Here is a 21,590-nt window from a genome sequence, read left to right on the forward strand (position 1 = left end):
ACTGCGCTATTCCCCATTCTTTGCGACTCAGATGCGCACGGACACGATGGTTGGTTGGTTTGTAGCGGTGAAGGGAGCAGAGTACAAAGGCGCGGACCCGTTCATATACACAAAAGTTCCAAGTAGTTTCGATGCTCTGGTATTACAAATGCAAATTCCGTCTGTTTTTAACGTCTTAAATTGAAAGAGCCGTCACAAATTGCTCCGTTTTCACTCATTGTAGACAATTATACAGCACCTGAGGTAACAAACACATCTCGAGAACCATTGTGCACTACATTATTTATGCCAACTCAGTGCCTCGCTCTTTACTACTGTGTACCAATCTTGTCGTCCAACTGCAAAACACTGGGCCACAACAAGTTTCCACATCTCCATTGCACTGCGCATACTACGAAACGCTCCCCAAACTTGGCACTCACCCTCGCAGCCGACTTTTCCGACTTTCCACGACGCTCACGCAACGCTCACGCTAGTGATAGCATTATTTATAGTTCGACGTCGCGCCAAAGCGAATGAGTACATTTCGCCTACGGCTTAGGCCGCCCTCCTAGTGTGGCTGCTCGGTGTCTGCAGGCAGCGAGGGTCTGCAAGCTTCCTGTGTTCGCACCTATGTCACCTTTGCTTGCTTGTCAGAGACAGACTATCGCAAAACATACAACTCACTCCATGAATTGATTGCTACGGCATCTGTTATCAGCAGTCACAACTAGCAACACCAGTAGCAGCTGACTGCACGCAAAGAATAGGAATGTGCAGTGGGATTTACGTGAACTCGGCGCAAGGCAGATCTTTCCGACATAGGCTTGAGAATCTTACGGGAACACTTGTACTGTTTCTAAATTAAGTGTAGGCGTGGGAGGAGGGTGCTTCCTGCGCACAAATAACAGCACGCTTGTTAATTGTGGATGCTAATCATTCGCTTGTATCTTCCTAGACACATCTGCTGGTCGTGAATTATTCCACTTGCATATCAAGGTGCGGATGTAGGTGTGTTAAAAATTCTGGAGGCACTGGGTATTGATCCCAGTACCTCTCGCATACTAAGCGAGCGCTCTACCATCTGAGCTACGCCCGCCCCCCCGAAGACTGATGGTGCTACATACAGCCATATAGACGACACAGACCCTTGCACTCCCATTATTCAGCAGACAAACACTACTCTCTATGTATCCGTTAGGGTGCTTTCAGGTTTCGTGCATTCTGTATCGAATCGTAGTTGGCCACAATGAAAGTGGCACGTATAACGTCAAAAATAGAATTCGGACACCGCTCTGAGTAAGACCAACGTGTTGTCCACCCTCTAGACTTCAATGAGGTTAAGCCGCGATACCTAAGACAGAACTGCACTCGGTGACACCTCGATAACAGCCGGTCCCCACACTTACATCTTGCTCTCCTTACGTCAGTATACATCATATCAGTCTGTGACGCTGGCTTTGCAACATCTTGCGTGCCTTTAGGTTCGCCGCGACCAACACTTACCATGCACTGACCACAAAAAATGGAGGCGCCGCGGCTTGAACCCTGGACCTTTCACATGCCAAGCGAACGCTCTACCAACTGAGCTACGCCCCATGCACGAGCAAACTGCGCTATTCCCCATTCTTTGCGACTCAGATGCGCACGGACACGATGGTTGGTTGGTTTGTAGCGGTGAAGGGAGCAGAGTACAAAGGCGCGGACCCGTTCATATACACAAAAGTTCCAAGTAGTTTCGATGCTCTGGTATTACTAATGCAAATTCCGTCTGTTTTTAACGTCTTAAATTGAAAGAGCCGTCACAAATTGCTCCGTTTTCACTCATTGTAGACAATTATACAGCACCTGAGGTAACAAACACATCTCGAGAACCATTGTGCACTACATTATTTATGCCAACTCAGTGCCTCGCTCTTTACTACTGTGTACCAATCTTGTCGTCCAACTGCAAAACACTGGGCCACAACAAGTTTCCGCGTCTCCATTGCACTGCGCATACTACGAAACGCTCCCCAAACTTGGCACTCACCCTCGCAGCCGACTTTTCCGACTTTCCACGACGCTCACGCTAGTGACAGCATTATTTATAGTTCGACGTCGCGCCAAAGCGAATGAGTACATTTCGCCTACGGCTTAGGCCGCCCTCCTAATGTGGCTGCTCGGTGTCTGCAGGCAGCGAGGGTCTGCAAGCTTCCTGTGTTCGCACCTATGTCACCTTTGCTTGCTTGTCAGAGACAGACTATCGCAAAACATACAACTCACTCCATGAATTGATTGCTACGGCATCTGTTATCAGCAGTCACAACTAGCAACACCAGTAGCAGCTGACTGCACGCAAAGAATAGGAATGTGCAGTGGGATTTACGTGAACTCGGCGCAAGGCAGATCTTTCCGACATAGGCTTGAGAATCTTACGGGAACACTTGTACTGTTTCTAAATTAAGTGTAGGCGTGGGAGGAGGGTGCTTCCTGCGCACAAATAACAGCACGCTTGTTAATTGTGGATGCTAATCATTCGCTTGTATCTTCCTAGACACATCTGCTGGTCGTGAATTATTCCACTTGCATATCAAGGTGCGGATGTAGGTGTGTTAAAAATTCTGGAGGCACTGGGTATTGATCCCAGTACCTCTCGCATACTAAGCGAGCGCCCTACCATCTGAGCTACGCCCGCCCCCCCGAAGACTGATGGTGCTACATACAGCCATATAGACGACACAGACCCTTGCACTCCCATTATTCAGCAGACAAACACTACTCTCTATGTATCCGTTAGGGTGCTTTCAGGTTTCGTGCATTCTGTATCGAATCGTAGTTGGCCACAATGAAAGTGGCACGTATAACGTCAAAAATAGAATTCGGACACCGCTCTGAGTAAGACCAACGTGTTGTCCACCCTCTAGACTTCAATGAGGTTAAGCCGCGATACCTAAGACAGAACTGCACTCGGTGACACCTCGATAACAGCCGGTCCCCACACTTACATCTTGCTCTCCTTACGTCAGTATACATCATATCAGTCTGTGACGCTGGCTTTGCAACATCTTGCGTGCCTTTAGGTTCGCCGCGACCAACACTTACCATGCACTGACCACAAAAAATGGAGGCGCCGCGGCTTGAACCCTGGACCTTTCACATGCCAAGCGAACGCTCTACCAACTGAGCTACGCCGCATGCACGAGCAAACTGCGCTATTCCCCATTCTTTGCGACTCAGATGCGCACGGACACGATGGTTGGTTGGTTTGTAGCGGTGAAGGGAGCAGAGTACAAAGGCGCGGACCCGTTCATATACACAAAAGTTCCAAGTAGTTTCGATGCTCTGGTATTACTAATGCAAATTCCGTCTGTTTTTAACGTCTTAAATTGAAAGAGCCGTCACAAATTGCTCCGTTTTCACTCATTGTAGACAATTATACAGCACCTGAGGTAACAAACACATCTCGAGAACCATTGTGCACTACATTATTTATGCCAACTCAGTGCCTCGCTCTTTACTACTGTGTACCAATCTTGTCGTCCAACTGCAAAACACTGGGCCACAACAAGTTTCCACATCTCCATTGCACTGCGCATACTACGAAACGCTCCCCAAACTTGGCACTCACCCTCGCAGCCGACTTTTCCGACTTTCCACGACGCTCACGCTAGTGATAGCATTATTTATAGTTCGACGTCGCGCCAAAGCGAATGAGTACATTTCGCCTACGGCTTAGGCCGCCCTCCTAGTGTGGCTGCTCGGTGTCTGCAGGCAGCGAGGGTCTGCAAGCTTCCTGTGTTCGCACCTATGTCACCTTTGCTTGCTTGTCAGAGACAGACTATCGCAAAACATACAACTCACTCCATGAATTGATTGCTACGGCATCTGTTATCAGCAGTCACAACTAGCAACACCAGTAGCAGCTGACTGCACGCAAAGAATAGGAATGTGCAGTGGGATTTACGTGAACTCGGCGCAAGGCAGATCTTTCCGACATAGGCTTGAGAATCTTACGGGAACACTTGTACTGTTTCTAAATTAAGTGTAGGCGTGGGAGGAGGGTGCTTCCTGCGCACAAATAACAGCACGCTTGTTAATTGTGGATGCTAATCATTCGCTTGTATCTTCCTAGACACATCTGCTGGTCGTGAATTATTCCACTTGCATATCAAGGTGTGGATGTAGGTGTGTTAAAAATTCTGGAGGCACTGGGTATTGATCCCAGTACCTCTCGCATACTAAGCGAGCGCTTTACCATCTGAGCTACGCCCGCCCCCCCGAAGACTGATGGTGCTACATACAGCCATATAGACGACACAGACCCTTGCACTCCCATTATTCAGCAGACAAACACTACTCTCTATGTATCCGTTAGGGTGCTTTCAGGTTTCGTGCATTCTGTATCGAATCGTAGTTGGCCACAATGAAAGTGGCACGTATAACGTCAAAAATAGAATTCGGACACCGCTCTGAGTAAGACCAACGTGTTGTCCACCCTCTAGACTTCAATGAGGTTAAGCCGCGATACCTAAGACAGAACTGCACTCGGTGACACCTCGATAACAGCCGGTCCCCACACTTACATCTTGCTCTCCTTACGTCAGTATACATCATATCAGTCTGTGACGCTGGCTTTGCAACATCTTGCGTGCCTTTAGGTTCGCCGCGACCAACACTTACCATGCACTGACCACAAAAAATGGAGGCGCCGCGGCTTGAACCCTGGACCTTTCACATGCCAAGCGAACGCTCTACCAACTGAGCTACGCCCCATGCACGAGCAAACTGCGCTATTCCCCATTCTTTGCGACTCAGATGCGCACGGACACGATGGTTGGTTGGTTTGTAGCGGTGAAGGGAGCAGAGTACAAAGGCGCGGACCCGTTCATATACACAAAAGTTCCAAGTAGTTTTGATGCTCTGGTATTACAAATGCAAATTCCGTCTGTTTTTAACGTCTTAAATTGAAAGAGCCGTCACAAATTGCTCCGTTTTCACTCATTGTAGACAATTATACAGCACCTGAGGTAACAAACACATCTCGAGAACCATTGTGCACTACATTATTTATGCCAACTCAGTGCCTCGCTCTTTACTACTGTGTACCAATCTTGTCGTCCAACTGCAAAACACTGGGCCACAACAAGTTTCCGCGTCTCCATTGCACTGCGCATACTACGAAACGCTCCCCAAACTTGGCACTCACCCTCGCAGCCGACTTTTCCGACTTTCCACGACGCTCACGCAACGCTCACGCTAGTGACAGCATTATTTATAGTTCGACGTCGCGCCAAAGCGAATGAGTACATTTCGCCTACGGCTTAGGCCGCCCTCCTAGTGTGGCTGCTCGGTTTCTGCAGGCAGCGAGGGTCTGCAAGCTTCCTGTGTTCGCACCTATGTCACCTTTGCTTGCTTGTCAGAGACAGACTATCGCAAAACATACAACTCACTCCATGAATTGATTGCTACGGCATCTGTTATCAGCAGTCACAACTAGCAACACCAGTAGCAGCTGACTGCACGCAAAGAATAGGAATGTGCAGTGGGATTTACGTGAACTCGGCGCAAGGCAGATCTTTCCGACATAGGCTTGAGAATCTTACGGGAACACTTGTACCGTTTCTAAATTAAGTGTAGGCGTGGGAGGAGGGTGCTTCCTGCGCACAAATAACAGCACGCTTGTTAATTGTGGATGCTAATCATTCGCTTGTATCTTCCTAGACACATCTGCTGGTCGTGAATTATTCCACTTGCATATCAAGGTGCGGATGTAGGTGTGTTAAAAATTCTGGAGGCACTGGGTATTGATCCCAGTACCTCTCGCATACTAAGCGAGCGCTCTACCATCTGAGCTACGCCCGCCCCCCCGAAGACTGATGGTGCTACATACAGCCATATAGACGACACAGACCCTTGCACTCCCATTATTCAGCAGACAAACACTACTCTCTATGTATCCGTTAGGGTGCTTTCAGGTTTCGTGCATTCTGTATCGAATCGTAGTTGGCCACAATGAAAGTGGCACGTATAACGTCAAAAATAGAATTCGGACACCGCTCTGAGTAAGACCAACGTGTTGTCCACCCTCTAGACTTCAATGAGGTTAAGCCGCGATACCTAAGACAGAACTGCACACGGTGACACCTCGATAACAGCCGGTCCCCACACTTACATCTTGCTCTCCTTACGTCAGTATACATCATATCAGTCTGTGACGCTGGCTTTGCAACATCTTGCGTGCCTTTAGGTTCGCCGCGACCAACACTTACCATGCACTGACCACAAAAAATGGAGGCGCCGCGGCTTGAACCCTGGACCTTTCACATGCCAAGCGAACGCTCTACCAACTGAGCTACGCCCCATGCACGAGCAAACTGCGCTATTCCCCATTCTTTGCGACTCAGATGCGCACGGACACGATGGTTGGTTGGTTTGTAGCGGTGAAGGGAGCAGAGTACAAAGGCGCGGACCCGTTCATATACACAAAAGTTCCAAGTAGTTTCGATGCTCTGGTATTACAAATGCAAATTCCGTCTGTTTTTAACGTCTTAAATTGAAAGAGCCGTCACAAATTGCTCCGTTTTCACTCATTGTAGACAATTATACAGCACCTGAGGTAACAAACACATCTCGAGAACCATTGTGCACTACATTATTTATGCCAACTCAGTGCCTCGCTCTTTACTACTGTGTACCAATCTTGTCGTCCAACTGCAAAACACTGGGCCACAACAAGTTTCCGCGTCTCCATTGCACTGCGCATACTACGAAACGCTCCCCAAACTTGGCACTCACCCTCGCAGCCGACTTTTCCGACTTTCCACGACGCTCACGCAACGCTCACGCTAGTGACAGCATTATTTATAGTTCGACGTCGCGCCAAAGCGAATGAGTACATTTCGCCTACGGCTTAGGCCGCCCTCCTAGTGTGGCTGCTCGGTTTCTGCAGGCAGCGAGGGTCTGCAAGCTTCCTGTGTTCGCACCTATGTCACCTTTGCTTGCTTGTCAGAGACAGACTATCGCAAAACATACAACTCACTCCATGAATTGATTGCTACGGCATCTGTTATCAGCAGTCACAACTAGCAACACCAGTAGCAGCTGACTGCACGCAAAGAATAGGAATGTGCAGTGGGATTTACGTGAACTCGGCGCAAGGCAGATCTTTCCGACATAGGCTTGAGAATCTTACGGGAACACTTGTACCGTTTCTAAATTAAGTGTAGGCGTGGGAGGAGGGTGCTTCCTGCGCACAAATAACAGCACGCTTGTTAATTGTGGATGCTAATCATTCGCTTGTATCTTCCTAGACACATCTGCTGGTCGTGAATTATTCCACTTGCATATCAAGGTGCGGATGTAGGTGTGTTAAAAATTCTGGAGGCACTGGGTATTGATCCCAGTACCTCTCGCATACTAAGCGAGCGCTCTACCATCTGAGCTACGCCCGCCCCCCTGAAGACTGATGGTGCTACATACAGCCATATAGACGACACAGACCCTTGCACTCCCATTATTCAGCAGACAAACACTACTCTCTATGTATCCGTTAGGGTGCTTTCAGGTTTCGTGCATTCTGTATCGAATCGTAGTTGGCCACAATGAAAGTGGCACGTATAACGTCAAAAATAGAATTCGGACACCGCTCTGAGTAAGACCAACGTGTTGTCCACCCTCTAGACTTCAATGAGGTTAAGCCGCGATACCTAAGACAGAACTGCACACGGTGACACCTCGATAACAGCCGGTCCCCACACTTACATCTTGCTCTCCTTACGTCAGTATACATCATATCAGTCTGTGACGCTGGCTTTGCAACATCTTGCGTGCCTTTAGGTTCGCCGCGACCAACACTTACCATGCACTGACCACAAAAAATGGAGGCGCCGCGGCTTGAACCCTGGACCTTTCACATGCCAAGCGAACGCTCTACCAACTGAGCTACGCCCCATGCACGAGCAAACTGCGCTATTCCCCATTCTTTGCGACTCAGATGCGCACGGACACGATGGTTGGTTGGTTTGTAGCGGTGAAGGGAGCAGAGTACAAAGGCGCGGACCCGTTCATATACACAAAAGTTCCAAGTAGTTTCGATGCTCTGGTATTACAAATGCAAATTCCGTCTGTTTTTAACGTCTTAAATTGAAAGAGCCGTCACAAATTGCTCCGTTTTCACTCATTGTAGACAATTATACAGCACCTGAGGTAACAAACACATCTCGAGAACCATTGTGCACTACATTATTTATGCCAACTCAGTGCCTCGCTCTTTACTACTGTGTACCAATCTTGTCGTCCAACTGCAAAACACTGGGCCACAACAAGTTTCCGCGTCTCCATTGCACTGCGCATACTACGAAACGCTCCCCAAACTTGGCACTCACCCTCGCAGCCGACTTTTCCGACTTTCCACGACGCTCACGCAACGCTCACGCTAGTGACAGCATTATTTATAGTTCGACGTCGCGCCAAAGCGAATGAGTACATTTCGCCTACGGCTTAGGCCGCCCTCCTAGTGTGGCTGCTCGGTTTCTGCAGGCAGCGAGGGTCTGCAAGCTTCCTGTGTTCGCACCTATGTCACCTTTGCTTGCTTGTCAGAGACAGACTATCGCAAAACATACAACTCACTCCATGAATTGATTGCTACGGCATCTGTTATCAGCAGTCACAACTAGCAACACCAGTAGCAGCTGACTGCACGCAAAGAATAGGAATGTGCAGTGGGATTTACGTGAACTCGGCGCAAGGCAGATCTTTCCGACATAGGCTTGAGAATCTTACGGGAACACTTGTACCGTTTCTAAATTAAGTGTAGGCGTGGGAGGAGGGTGCTTCCTGCGCACAAATAACAGCACGCTTGTTAATTGTGGATGCTAATCATTCGCTTGTATCTTCCTAGACACATCTGCTGGTCGTGAATTATTCCACTTGCATATCAAGGTGCGGATGTAGGTGTGTTAAAAATTCTGGAGGCACTGGGTATTGATCCCAGTACCTCTCGCATACTAAGCGAGCGCTCTACCATCTGAGCTACGCCCGCCCCCCCGAAGACTGATGGTGCTACATACAGCCATATAGACGACACAGACCCTTGCACTCCCATTATTCAGCAGACAAACACTACTCTCTATGTATCCGTTAGGGTGCTTTCAGGTTTCGTGCATTCTGTATCGAATCGTAGTTGGCCACAATGAAAGTGGCACGTATAACGTCAAAAATAGAATTCGGACACCGCTCTGAGTAAGACCAACGTGTTGTCCACCCTCTAGACTTCAATGAGGTTAAGCCGCGATACCTAAGACAGAACTGCACACGGTGACACCTCGATAACAGCCGGTCCCCACACTTACATCTTGCTCTCCTTACGTCAGTATACATCATATCAGTCTGTGACGCTGGCTTTGCAACATCTTGCGTGCCTTTAGGTTCGCCGCGACCAACACTTACCATGCACTGACCACAAAAAATGGAGGCGCCGCGGCTTGAACCCTGGACCTTTCACATGCCAAGCGAACGCTCTACCAACTGAGCTACGCCCCATGCACGAGCAAACTGCGCTATTCCCCATTCTTTGCGACTCAGATGCGCACGGACACGATGGTTGGTTGGTTTGTAGCGGTGAAGGGAGCAGAGTACAAAGGCGCGGACCCGTTCATATACACAAAAGTTCCAAGTAGTTTCGATGCTCTGGTATTACTAATGCAAATTCCGTCTGTTTTTAACGTCTTAAATTGAAAGGGCCGTCACAAATTGCTCCGTTTTCACTCATTGTAGACAATTATACAGCACCTGAGGTAACAAACACATCTCGAGAACCATTGTGCACTACATTATTTATGCCAACTCAGTGCCTCGCTCTTTACTACTGTGTACCAATCTTGTCGTCCAACTGCAAAACACTGGGCCACAACAAGTTTCCGCGTCTCCATTGCACTGCGCATACTACGAAACGCTCCCCAAACTTGGCACTCACCCTCGCAGCCGACTTTTCCGACTTTCCACGACGCTCACGCAACGCTCACGCTAGTGACAGCATTATTTATAGTTCGACGTCGCGTCAAAGCGAATGAGTACATTTCGCCTACGGCTTAGGCCGCCCTCCTAGTGTGGCTGCTCGGTGTCTGCAGGCAGCGAGGGTCTGCAAGCTTCCTGTGTTCGCACCTATGTCACCTTTGCTTGCTTGTCAGAGACAGACTATCGCAAAACATACAACTCACTCCATGAATTGATTGCTACGGCATCTGTTATCAGCAGTCACAACTAGCAACACCAGTAGCAGCTGACTGCGCGCAAAGAATAGGAATGTGCAGTGGGATTTACGTGAACTCGGCGCAAGGCAGATCTTTCCGACATAGGCTTGAGAATCTTACGGGAACACTTGTACCGTTTCTAAATTAAGTGTAGGCGTGGGAGGAGGGTGCTTCCTGCGCACAAATAACAGCACGCTTGTTAATTGTGGATGCTAATCATTCGCTTGTATCTTCCTAGACACATCTGCTGGTCGTGAATTATTCCACTTGCATATCAAGGTGCGGATGTAGGTGTGTTAAAAATTCTGGAGGCACTGGGTATTGATCCCAGTACCTCTCGCATACTAAGCGAGCGCTCTACCATCTGAGCTACGCCCGCCCCCCCCGAAGACTGATGGTGCTACATACAGCCATATAGACGACACAGACCCTTGCACTCCCATTATTCAGCAGACAAACACTACTCTCTATGTATCCGTTAGGGTGCTTTCAGGTTTCGTGCATTCTGTATCGAATCGTAGTTGGCCACAATGAAAGTGGCACGTATAACGTCAAAAATAGAATTCGGACACCGCTCTGAGTAAGACCAACGTGTTGTCCACCCTCTAGACTTCAATGAGGTTAAGCCGCGATACCTAAGACAGAACTGCACTCGGTGACACCTCGATAACAGCCGGTCCCCACACTTACATCTTGCGCTCCTTACGTCAGTATACATCATATCAGTCTGTGACGCTGGCTTTGCAACATCTTGCGTGCCTTTAGGTTCGCCGCGACCAACACTTACCATGCACTGACCACAAAAAATGGAGGCGCCGCGGCTTGAACCCTGGACCTTTCACATGCCAAGCGAACGCTCTACCAACTGAGCTACGCCCCATGCACGAGCAAACTGCGCTATTCCCCATTCTTTGCGACTCAGATGCGCACGGACACGATGGTTGGTTGGTTTGTAGCGGTGAAGGGAGCAGAGTACAAAGGCGCGGACCCGTTCATATACACAAAAGTTCCAAGTAGTTTCGATGCTCTGGTATTACTAATGCAAATTCCGTCTGTTTTTAACGTCTTAAATTGAAAGGGCCGTCACAAATTGCTCCGTTTTCACTCATTGTAGACAATTATACAGCACCTGAGGTAACAAACACATCTCGAGAACCATTGTGCACTACATTATTTATGCCAACTCAGTGCCTCGCTCTTTACTACTGTGTACCAATCTTGTCGTCCAACTGCAAAACACTGGGCCACAACAAGTTTCCGCGTCTCCATTGCACTGCGCATACTACGAAACGCTCCCCAAACTTGGCACTCACCCTCGCAGCCGACTTTTCCGACTTTCCACGACGCTCACGCAACGCTCACGCTAGTGACAGCATTATTTATAGTTCGACGTCGCGTCAAAGCGAATGAGTACATTTCGCCTACGGCTTAGGCCGCCCTCCTAGTGTGGCTGCTCGGTGTCTGCAGGCAGCGAGGGTCTGCAAGCTTCCTGTGTTCGCACCTATGTCACCTTTGCTTGCTTGTCAGAGACAGACTATCGCAAAACATACAACTCACTCCATGAATTGATTGCTACGGCATCTGTTATCAGCAGTCACAACTAGCAACACCAGTAGCAGCTGACTGCGCGCAAAGAATAGGAATGTGCAGTGGGATTTACGTGAACTCGGCGCAAGGCAGATCTTTCCGACATAGGCTTGAGAATCTTACGGGAACACTTGTACCGTTTCTAAATTAAGTGTAGGCGTGGGAGGAGGGTGCTTCCTGCGCACAAATAACAGCACGCTTGTTAATTGTGGATGCTAATCATTCGCTTGTATCTTCCTAGACACATCTGCTGGTCGTGAATTATTCCACTTGCATATCAAGGTGCGGATGTAGGTGTGTTAAAAATTCTGGAGGCACTGGGTATTGATCCCAGTACCTCTCGCATACTAAGCGAGCGCTCTACCATCTGAGCTACGCCCCCCCCCCCCGAAGACTGATGGTGCTACATACAGCCATATAGACGACACAGACCCTTGCACTCCCATTATTCAGCAGACAAACACTACTCTCTATGTATCCGTTAGGGTGCTTTCAGGTTTCGTGCATTCTGTATCGAATCGTAGTTGGCCACAATGAAAGTGGCACGTATAACGTCGAAAATAGAATTCGGACACCGCTCTGAGTAAGACCAACGTGTTGTCCACCCTCTAGACTTCAATGAGGTTAAGCCGCGATACCTAAGACAGAACTGCACTCGGTGACACCTCGATAACAGCCGGTCCCCACACTTACATCTTGCTCTCCTTACGTCAGTATACATCATATCAGTCTGTGACGCTGGCTTTGCAACATCTTGCGTGCCTTTAGGTTCGCCGCGACCAACACTTACCATGCACTGACCACAAAAAATGGAGGCGCCGCGGCTTGAACCCTGGACCTTTCACATGCCAAGCGAACGCTCTACCAACTGAGCTACGCCCCATGCACGAGCAAACTGCGCTATTCCCCATTCTTTGCGACTCAGATGTGCACGGACACGATGGTTGGTTGGTTTGTAGCGGTGAAGGGAGCAGAGTACAAAGGCGCGGACCCGTTCATATACACAAAAGTTCCAAGTAGTTTCGATGCTCTGGTATTACTAATGCAAATTCCGTCTGTTTTTAACGTCTTAAATTGAAAGGGCCGTCACAAATTGCTCCGTTTTCACTCATTGTAGACAATTATACAGCACCTGAGGTAACAAACACATCTCGAGAACCATTGTGCACTACATTATTTATGCCAACTCAGTGCCTCGCTCTTTACTACTGTGTACCAATCTTGTCGTCCAACTGCAAAACACTGGGCCACAACAAGTTTCCGCGTCTCCATTGCACTGCGCATACTACGAAACGCTCCCCAAACTTGGCACTCACCCTCGCAGCCGACTTTTCCGACTTTCCACGACGCTCACGCAACGCTCACGCTAGTGACAGCATTATTTATAGTTCGACGTCGCGCCAAAGCGAATGAGTACATTTCGCCTACGGCTTAGGCCGCCCTCCTAGTGTGGCTGCTCGGTGTCTGCAGGCAGCGAGGGTCTGCAAGCGTACTGTGTTCGCACCTATGTCACCTTTGCTTGCTTGTCAGAGACAGACTATCGCAAAACATACAACTCACTCCATGAATTGATTGCTACGGCATATGTTATCAGCAGTCACAACTAGCAACACCAGTAGCAGCTGACTGCACGCAAAGAATAGGAATGTGCAGTGGGATTTACGTGAACTCGGCGCAAGGCAGATCTTTCCGACATAGGCTTGAGAATCTTACGGGAACACTTGTACTGTTTCTAAATTAAGTGTAGGCGTGGGAGGAGGGTGCTTCCTGCGCACAAATAACAGCACGCTTGTCAATTGTGGATGCTAATCATTCGCTTGTATCTTCCTAGACACATCTGCTGGTCGTGAATTATTCCACTTGCATATCAAGGTGCGCATGTAGGTGTGTTAAAAATTCTGGAGGCACTGGGTATTGATCCCAGTACCTCTCGCATACTAAGCGAGCGCTCTACCATCTGAGCTACGCTCGCCCACCCACCCCGAAGACTAATGGTGCTACATACAGCCATATAGACGACACAGACCCTTGCACTCCCATTATTCAGCAGACAAACACTACTCTCTATGTATCCGTTAGGGTGTCTTTCAGGTTTCGTGCATTCTGTATCGAATCGTAGTTGCCAAAATGAAAGTGGCACGTATAACGTCGAAAATAGAATTCGGACACCGCTCTGAGTAAGACCAACGTGTTGTCCAACCTCTAGACTTCAATGAGGTTAAGCCGCGATACCTAAGACAGATCTGCACTCGATGACACCTCGATAACAGCCGGTCCCCACACTTACATCTTGCTCTCCTTACGTCAGTATACATCATATCAGTCTGTGACGCTGGCTTTGCAACATCTTGCGTGCCTTTAGGTTCGCCGTGACCAACACTTACCATGCACTGACCACAAAAAATGGAGGCGCCGCGGCTTGAACCCTGGACCTTTCACATGCCAAGCGAACGCTCTACCAACTGAGCTACGCCCCATGCACGAGCAAACTGCGCTATTCCCCATTGTTTGCGACTCAGATGCGCACGGATACGATGGTTGGTTGGTTTGTAGCGGTGAAGGGAGCAGAGTACAAAGGCGCGGACCCGTTCATATACACAAAAGTTCCAAGTAGTTTCGATGCTCTGGTATTACAAATGCAAATTCCGTCTGTTTTTAACGTCTTAAATTGAAAGAGCCGTCACAAATTGCTCCGTTTTCACTCATTGTAGACAATTATACAGCACCTGAGGTAACAAACACATCTCGAGAACCATTGTGCACTACATTATTTATGCCAACTCAGTGCCTCGCTCTTTACTACTGTGTACCAATCTTGTCGTCCAACTGCAAAACACTGGGCCACAACAAGTTTCCGCGTCTCCATTGCACTGCGCATACTACGAAACGCTCCCCAAACTTGGCACTCACCCTCGCAGCCGACTTTTCCGACTTTCCACGACGCTCACGCAACGCTCACGCTAGTGACAGCATTATTTATAGTTCGACGTCGCGCCAAAGCGAATGAGTACATTTCGCCTACGGGTTAGGCCGCCCTCCTAGTGTGGCTGCTCGGTGTCTGCAGGCAGCGAGGGTCTGCAAGCTTCCTGTGTTCGCACCTATGTCACCTTTGCTTGCTTGTCAGAGACAGACTATCGCAAAACATACAACTCACTCCATGAATTGATTGCTACGGCATATGTTATCAGCAGTCACAACTAGCAACACCAGTAGCAGCTGACTGCACGCAAAGAATAGGAATGTGCAGTGGGATTTACGTGAACTCGGCGCAAGGCAGATCTTTCCGACATAGGCTTGAGAATCTTACGGGAACACTTGTACTGTTTCTAAATTAAGTGTAGGCGTGGGAGGAGGGTGCTTCCTGCGCACAAATAACAGCACGCTTGTCAATTGTGGATGCTAATCATTCGCTTGTATCTTCCTAGACACATCTGCTGGTCGTGAATTATTCCACTTGCATATCAAGGTGCGCATGTAGGTGTGTTAAAAATTCTGGAGGCACTGGGTATTGATCCCAGTACCTCTCGCATACTAAGCGAGCGCTCTACCATCTGAGCTACGCTCGCCCACCCACCCCGAAGACTAATGGTGCTACATACAGCCATATAGACGACACAGACCCTTGCACTCCCATTATTCAGCAGACAAACACTACTCTCTATGTATCCGTTAGGGTGTCTTTCAGGTTTCGTGCATTCTGTATCGAATCGTAGTTGCCAAAATGAAAGTGGCACGTATAACGTCGAAAATAGAATTCGGACACCGCTCTGAGTAAGACCAACGTGTTGTCCAACCTCTAGACTTCAATGAGGTTAAGCCGCGATACCTAAGACAGATCTGCACCCGATGACACCTCGATAACAGCCGGTCCCCACACTTACATCTTGCTCTCCTTACGTCAGTATACATCATATCAGTCTGTGACGCTGGCTTTGCAACATCTTGCGTGCCTTTAGGTTCGCCGCGACCAACACTTACCATGCACTGACCACAAAAAATGGAGGCGCCGCGGCTTGAACCCTGGACCTTTCACATGCCAAGCGAACGCTCTACCAACTGAGCTACGCCCCATGCACGAGCAAACTGCGCTATTCCCCATTGTTTGCGACTCAGATGCGCACGGATACGATGGTTGGTTGGTTTGTAGCGGTGAAGGGAGCAGAGTACAAAGGCGCGGACCCGTTCATATACACATAAGTTCCAAGTAGTTTCGATGCTCTGGTATTACAAATGCAAATTCCGTCTGTTTTTAACGTCTTAAATTGAAAGAGCCGTCACAAATTGCTCCGTTTTCACTCATTGTAGACAATTATACAGCACCTGAGGTAACAAACACATCTCGAGAACCATTGTGCACTACATTATTTATGCCAACTCAGTGCCTCGCTCTTTACTACTGTGTACCAATCTTGTCGTCCAACTGCAAAACACTGGGCCACAACAAGTTTCCGCGTCTCCATTGCACTGCGCATACTACGAAACGCTCCCCAAACTTGGCACTCACCCTCGCAGCCGACTTTTCCGACTTTCCACGACGCTCACGCTAGTGACAGCATTATTTATAGTTCGACGTCGCGCCAAAGCGAATGAGTACATTTCGCCTACGGCTTAGGCCGCCCTCCTAGTGTGGCTGCTCGGTGTCTGCAGGCAGCGAGGGTCTGCAAGCTTCCTGTGTTCGCACCTATGTCACCTTTGCTTGCTTGTCAGAGACAGACTATCGCAAAACATACAACTCACTCCATGAATTGATTGCTACGGCATCTGTTATCAGCAGTCACAACTAGCAACACCAGTAGCAGCTGACTGCACGCAAAGAATAGGAATGTGCAGTGGGATTTACGTGAACTCGGCGCAAGGCAGATCTTTCCGACATAGGCTTGAGAATCTTACGGGAACACTTGTACTGTTTCTAAATTAAGTGTAGGCGTGGGAGGAGGGTGCTTCCTGCGCACAAATAACAGCACGCTTGTCAATTGTGGATGCTAATCATTCGCTTGTATCTTCCTAGACACATCTGCTGGTCGTGAATTATTCCACTTGCATATCAAGGTGTGCATGTAGGTGTGTTAAAAATTCTGGAGGCACTGGGTATTGATCCCAGTACCTCTCGCATACTAAGAGCGCTCTACCATCTGAGCTACGCCCGCCTCCCCGGAGACTGATGGTGCTACATACAGCTATATAGACGACACAGACCCTTGCACTCCCATTATTCAGCAGACAAACACTACTCTCTATGTATCCGTTAGGGTGCTTTCAGGTTTCGTGCATTCTGTATCGAATCGTAGTTGGCCACAATGAAAGTGGCACGTATAACGTCGAAAATAGAATTCGGACACCGCTCTGAGTAAGACCAACGTGTTGTCCACCCTCTAGACTTCAATGAGGTTAAGCCGCGATACCTAAGACAGAACTGCACTCGGTGACACCTCGATAACAGCCGGTCCCCACACTTACATCTTGCTCTCCTTACGTCAGTATACATCATATCAGTCTGTGACGCTGGCTTTGCAACATCTTGCGTGCCTTTAGGTTCGCCGCGACCAACACTTACCATGCACTGACCACAAAAAATGGAGGCGCCGCGGCTTGAACCCTGGACCTTTCACATGCCAAGCGAACGCTCTACCAACTGAGCTACGCCCCATGCACGAGCAAACTGCGCTATTCCCCATTGTTTGCGACTCAGATGCGCACGGACACGATGGTTGGTTGGTTTGTAGCGGTGAAGGGAGCAGAGTACAAAGGCGCGGACCCGTTCATATACACAAAAGTTCCAAGTAGTTTCGATGCTCTGGTATTACAAATGCAAATTCCGTCTGTTTTTAACGTCTTAAATTGAAAGAGCCGTCACAAATTGCTCCGTTTTCACTCATTGTAGACAATTATACAGCACCTGAGGTAACAAACACATCTCGAGAACCATTGTGCACTACATTATTTATGCAAACTCAGTGCCTCGCTCTTTACTACTGTGTACCAATCTTGTCGTCCAACTGCAAAACACTGGGCCACAACAAGTTTCCGCGTCTCCATTGCACTGCGCATACTACGAAACGCTCCCCAAACTTGGCACTCACCCTCGCAGCCGACTTTTCCGACTTTCCACGACGCTCACGCAACGCTCACGCTAGTGACAGCATTATTTATAGTTCGACGTCGCGCCAAAGCGAATGAGTACATTTCGCCTACGGCTTAGGCCGCCCTCCTAGTGTGGCTGCTCGGTGTCTGCAGGCAGCGAGAGTCTGCAAGCGTCCTGTGTTCGCACCTATGTCACCTTTGCTTGCTTGTCAGAGACAGACTATCGCAAAACATACAACTCACTCCATGAATTGATTGCTACGGCATATGTTATCAGCAGTCACAACTAGCAACACCAGTAGCAGCTGACTGCACGCAAAGAATAGGAATGTGCAGTGGGATTTACGTGAACTCGGCGCAAGGCAGATCTTTCCGACATAGGCTTGAGAATCTTACGGGAACACTTGTACTGTTTCTAAATTAAGTGTAGGCGTGGGAGGAGGGTGCTTCCTGCGCACAAATAACAGCACGCTTGTCAATTGTGGATGCTAATCATTCGCTTGTATCTTCCTAGACACATCTGCTGGTCGTGAATTATTCCACTTGCATATCAAGGTGCGCATGTAGGTGTGTTAAAAATTCTGGAGGCACTGGGTATTGATCCCAGTACCTCTCGCATACTAAGCGAGCGCTCTACCATATGAGCTACGCTCGCCCACCCACCCCGAAGACTAATGGTGCTAAATACAGCCATATAGACGACACAGACCCTTGCACTCCCATTATTCAGCAGACAAACACTACTCTCTATGTATCCGTTAGGGTGTCTTTCAGGTTTCGTGCATTCTGTATCGAATCGTAGTTGCCAAAATGAAAGTGGCACGTATAACGTCGAAAATAGAATTCGGACACCGCTCTGAGTAAGACCAACGTGTTGTCCAACCTCTAGACTTCAATGAGGTTAAGCCGCGATACCTAAGACAGATCTGCACTCGATGACACCTCGATAACAGCCGGTCCCCACACTTACATCTTGCTCTCCTTACGTCAGTATACATCATATCAGTCTGTGACGCTGGCTTTGCAACATCTTGCGTGCCTTTAGGTTCGCCGCGACCAACACTTACCATGCACTGACCACAAAAAATGGAGGCGCCGCGGCTTGAACCCTGGACCTTTCACATGCCAAGCGAACGCTCTACCAACTGAGCTACGCCCCATGCACGAGCAAACTGCGCTATTCCCCATTGTTTGCGACTCAGATGCGCACGGATACGATGGTTGGTTGGTTTGTAGCGGTGAAGGGAGCAGAGTACAAAGGCGCGGACCCGTTCATATACACAAAAGTTCCAAGTAGTTTCGATGCTCTGGTATTACAAATGCAAATTCCGTCTGTTTTTAACGTCTTAAATTGAAAGAGCCGTCACAAATTGCTCCGTTTTCACTCATTGTAGACAATTATACAGCACCTGAGGTAACAAACACATCTCGAGAACCATTGTGCACTACATTATTTATGCCAACTCAGTGCCTCGCTCTTTACTACTGTGTACCAATCTTGTCGTCCAACTGCAAAACACTGGGCCACAACAAGTTTCCGCGTCTCCATTGCACTGCGCATACTACGAAACGCTCCCCAAACTTGGCACTCACCCTCGCAGCCGACTTTTCCGACTTTCCACGACGCTCACGCTAGTGACAGCATTATTTATAGTTCGACGTCGCGCCAAAGCGAATGAGTACATTTCGCCTACGGCTTAGGCCGCCCTCCTAGTGTGGCTGCTCGGTGTCTGCAGGCAGCGAGGGTCTGCAAGCTTCCTGTGTTCGCACCTATGTCACCTTTGCTTGCTTGTCAGAGACAGACTATCGCAAAACATACAACTCACTCCATGAATTGATTGCTACGGCATCTGTTATCAGCAGTCACAACTAGCAACACCAGTAGCAGCTGACTGCACGCAAAGAATAGGAATGTGCAGTGGGATTTACGTGAACTCGGCGCAAGGCAGATCTTTCCGACATAGGCTTGAGAATCTTACGGGAACACTTGTACTGTTTCTAAATTAAGTGTAGGCGTGGGAGGAGGGTGCTTCCTGCGCACAAATAACAGCACGCTTGTCAATTGTGGATGCTAATCATTCGCTTGTATCTTCCTAGACACATCTGCTGGTCGTGAATTATTCCACTTGCATATCAAGGTGCGCATGTAGGTGTGTTAAAAATTCTGGAGGCACTGGGTATTGATCCCAGTACCTCTCGCATACTAAGCGAGCGCTCTACCATCTGAGCTACGCCCGCCTCCCCGAAGACTGATGGTGCTACATACAGCTATATAGACGACACAGACCCTTGCACTCCCATTATTCAGCAGACAAACACTACTCTCTATGTATCCGTTAGGGTGCTTTCAGGTTTCGTGCATTCTGTATCGAATCGTAGTTGGCCACAATGAAAGTGGCACGTATAACGTCGAAAATAGAATTCGGACACCGCTCTGAGTAAGACCAACGTGTTGTCCACCCTCTAGACTTCAATGAGGTTAAGCCGCGATACCTAAGACAGAACTGCACTCGGTGACACCTCGATAACAGCCGGTCCCCACACTTACATCTTGCTCTCCTTACGTCAGTATACATCATATCAGTCTGTGACGCTGGCTTTGCAACATCTTGCGTGCCTTTAGGTTCGCCGCGACCAACACTTACCATGCACTGACCACAAAAAATGGAGGCGCCGCGGCTTGAACCCTGGACCTTTCACATGCCAAGCGAACGCTCTACCAACTGAGCTACGCCCCATGCACGAGCAAACTGCGCTATTCCCCATTCTTTGCGACTCAGATGCGCACGGACACGATGGTTGGTTGGTTTGTAGCGGTGAAGGGAGCAGAGTACAAATGCGCGGACCCGTTCATATACACAAAAGTTCCAAGTAGTTTCGATGCTCTGGTATTACAAATGCAAATTCCGTCTGTTTTTAACGTCTTAAATTGAAAGAGCCGTCACAAATTGCTCCGTTTTCACTCATTGTAGACAATTATACAGCACCTGAGGTAACAAACACATCTCGAGAACCATTGTGCACTACATTATTTATGCAAACTCAGTGCCTCGCTCTTTACTACTGTGTACCAATCTTGTCGTCCAACTGCAAAACACTGGGCCACAACAAGTTTCCGCGTCTCCATTGCACTGCGCATACTACGAAACGCTCCCCAAACTTGGCACTCACCCTCGCAGCCGACTTTTCCGACTTTCCACGACGCTCACGCAACGCTCACGCTAGTGACAGCATTATTTATAGTTCGACGTCGCGCCAAAGCGAATGAGTACATTTCGCCTACGGCTAAGGCCGCCCTCCTAGTGTGGCTGCTCGGTGTCTGCAGGCAGCGAGAGTCTGCAAGCGTCCTGTGTTCGCACCTATGTCACCTTTGCTTGCTTGTCAGAGACAGACTATCGCAAAACATACAACTCACTCCATGAATTGATTGCTACGGCATATGTTATCAGCAGTCACAACTAGCAACACCAGTAGCAGCTGACTGCACGCAAAGAATAGGAATGTGCAGTGGGATTTACGTGAACTCGGCGCAAGGCAGATCTTTCCGACATAGGCTTGAGAATCTTACGGGAACACTTGTACTGTTTCTAAATTAAGTGTAGGCGTGGGAGGAGGGTGCTTCCTGCGCACAAATAACAGCACGCTTGTTAATTGTGGATGCTAATCATTCGCTTGTATCTTCCTAGACACATCTGCTGGTCGTGAATTATT

General features: G+C 48.7%; 1 non-coding gene across 1 annotated transcript; it reads right to left on the reverse strand.

The window, feature by feature from the left end:
- Window positions 1-12,107: 12,107 nt before the first annotated feature.
- On the reverse strand, window positions 12,108-12,180 carry Trnat-agu (transfer RNA threonine (anticodon AGU)). The gene has a single exon. It is a non-coding gene; the product is annotated as a tRNA-Thr (tRNA).
- Between the last annotated feature and the right edge of the window lie 9,410 nt (window positions 12,181-21,590).

This window comes from Schistocerca gregaria, unplaced genomic scaffold (assembly GCF_023897955.1).
Source record: "Schistocerca gregaria isolate iqSchGreg1 unplaced genomic scaffold, iqSchGreg1.2 ptg000174l, whole genome shotgun sequence".
NCBI lineage: Eukaryota > Metazoa > Arthropoda > Insecta > Orthoptera > Acrididae > Schistocerca > Schistocerca gregaria.